The sequence below is a fragment of the Astatotilapia calliptera genome, chromosome 9, assembly GCF_900246225.1.
Source record: "Astatotilapia calliptera chromosome 9, fAstCal1.2, whole genome shotgun sequence".
NCBI lineage: Eukaryota > Metazoa > Chordata > Actinopteri > Cichliformes > Cichlidae > Astatotilapia > Astatotilapia calliptera.
The window spans coordinates 6028924-6031602 of record NC_039310.1 but is presented as its reverse complement, the minus strand read 5'-3'; the positions used below and the strand labels follow the sequence as shown (position 1 = coordinate 6031602).

General features: G+C 51.4%; 1 long non-coding RNA gene across 1 annotated transcript; it reads right to left on the bottom strand.

The window, feature by feature from the left end:
• Positions 1–1162: 1162 nt before the first annotated feature.
• LOC113029907 (uncharacterized) lies at positions 1163–1545 on the bottom strand. The gene is made up of 2 exons (XR_003273514.1): positions 1376–1545; positions 1163–1296 (listed from the first exon to the last, which is right to left on the bottom strand). It is a non-coding gene; the product is annotated as an uncharacterized LOC113029907 (long non-coding RNA).
• Between the last annotated feature and the right edge of the window lie 1134 nt (positions 1546–2679).

Genomic DNA, 2679 nt, shown 5'->3' with positions numbered 1-2679 from the left:
AGTCTCCTCTTGATCTCCTGGAAGCTCAGTAGCACAGCTCTCTGTGTGATGTCTGCTGTGCTGAAGATGATCTCTGATCCTCCTGAAGCCTCTCTCCTGGCCTCAGCTCCCATCTTGTGGACGATCCTCTCAGCCACTCCTTCTCGTCATGGCACCTCACGACATCTACAGATTAAAAAATAACACTCCTCTCCCCACACGGCTTTCACCATGTGTCAACTCCCCAATGAGACATGCACAAGAATGTTGCACATTCTCTCTAAAACAATCTCCAGGGTTTCCCACTTGGAGCAGCCATACTCCAACCTGTAACCCTGTGTAAAAACATTAATCAGCAGTCACATGTTAAGCTTGTTTAACTCCCAGCTCCACCTGGAGCCTGTAACCTGGAAGACAAATCTGTTAAATCAAACTTCACATTTGCAACCAACTATAGATCATAGGAGTGATAAAGTACTCAACATAACAGACAAGTATCATGTGCAGGTTTTCTCCAATCATTAAATCATTATTATTACCATAATTTGTCCCAAATCATGAATCATCCCAATTTATTCCACAATTTAATCTGTGACTTTCCTTAAACAATGTCACTCCACCCATTTTATCACTATGAGTTCAATAGTGGAGGGCTAATGAGCCCATATTCAACTATTCCATAAACACTGCATCCCTTATTTGTTTTTCTCATGTCACTTGTCTGCTTCTGCTGAATCCTCCTCATGCATTATTAAAGAAAAAACAAACATTAGGAGCACACCATCCTGGTGGGCAGGCGTTGGCCATCCACATTCCAGAGGTGCCGTAAAAGGCCATAAAATTAAGCCTGCTGTAAAAAGAATGACACTGGTTTCAACACAGGAAATTTCTCACGTTATTCACATCGTCAAAGTAACCTTCAACATTTTCCCAACAACACAGTGTAACAGCATCACCAACTCATAACCTGTAGTAGAGAAACAAACATCCACCAGTTGTTCTGTTAGAAATCACATCATCAAATCACATGAAGAACTGTAATGCTGTAGAAAAGAGAATGCAAATGTTAGCGCTGCGCAGGTGTGTACACACTTTCTCACAGTAACTTATGTGAGCAACACAAGCCCATGAATAACATACCCCTTGTCACGGAGGAGCAGGGAGGACTCGGCGCAGACTGAAATCTCAGAAAAACAGGTTTATTTACACACTCCAGGTGCACTATATACAGGTGAAGGAGAAGGGGGCCAGGGTTCCCAGGGGTGCAGAGTGGGGTCGGGAAAAGCGTCCAGAGTCTCCAAACCAAACACGAGAAATCTGCATACAGAGAACAAGGGTTAGCACGGAACTTTCACGGACAGAGCTCAAAACTGGCTGAGGCTAAAGTAGCACTGACGAGCGTTATTCAATAGTCCAGCGGCGAGGTGCTCTCAGTCACTGCCTTAAGTAGCGGGAGCAAACAAGGTGAGGAGCCACAGGTGATTGCCTACAGGTGGTGGAGGCCGGGAGCTCACAATGAGCTCCGCCCAGGCAGCGAGCAGAGAGAGAGGAGAGAGAGAAAAGACAAAACATAACATGTAGCCACACAGGGCCAGCCGAGCAGGCACGGGGACCATGACAGTATCCCCCCCTCAACGGGAGCCTCCCGGCGACCCACCAGGCTTACCCGGATACCGACGATGGAAGTCCCGGATCAACTCCTTGGCCAGGACAGCCGACCGGGGCACCCAGGATCGTTCCTCCGGCCCGTAGCCCTCCCAATCCACCAGGTACTGGAAACCCCGTCCCCGGCGCCGAGAGTCCATAATACGAGTGATGGCGTACACCTCCTGACCATCCACAAGCTGGGCGGGCGGAGGGGCCCTAAGAGGGGGGCACAGCGGGCTGGAGAGCACGGGCTTGACCTGAGAGACGTGGAAGACGTTGTGTATGCACATATTGCGCGGCAGCTTCAGGCGAACAGACACCGGGTTGACAACAGAGTCAATTTCAAAAGGCCCAAGGAAGGTGGGCGCCAGTTTCTTAGACTCAGCGCGAATAGGCACAAAGCGAGTGGACAGCCATACCTTCTGACCCGCGGCGTATGCAGGGGCAGGGGTCCGACGGCGATCAGCGAGGGCCTTGTTTCGCTCCTTAGTTCGGAGCAGGGCCGCTCTGGTAGTACGCCAGGCCCGACGGCACCTTCGGAGGTGGTGTTGCAGAGAGGGGACCGCATGCTCGCCTTCAAGAGCAGGAAACAGCGGCGGTTGGTACCCCAGAGAAGCCTCGAACGGCGACATTCCCGTGGCGGACGACGTGAGGCTGTTATGAGCGTACTCAATCCACGGTAACTGGTCGCTCCAGGTGCCTTGATTGTGGGAGACAACACAGCGAAGGGCAGCTTCCAGCTCCTGGTTGGCACGCTCCGTCTGTCCGTTGGTCTGAGGGTGAAAACCAGATGAAAGACTAACCTTTGCGCCCAGGGTCGTGCAGAACTCTTTCCAAACCCGCGAGGTGAACTGAGGGCCTCTGTCGGACACGATGTCGTCAGGGATGCCGTGCAGCCTAAACACATGTGCCGTGAGCAGTTGAGCAGTCTCCAGTGCGGTCGGGAGCTTTATGAGGGCAACAAAATGTGCAGCCTTAGAAAAACGGTCCACAATGGTTAGTATTACTGTGTTACCTGAAGAGGACGGCAGCCCCGTGACGAAGTCCAGGGCG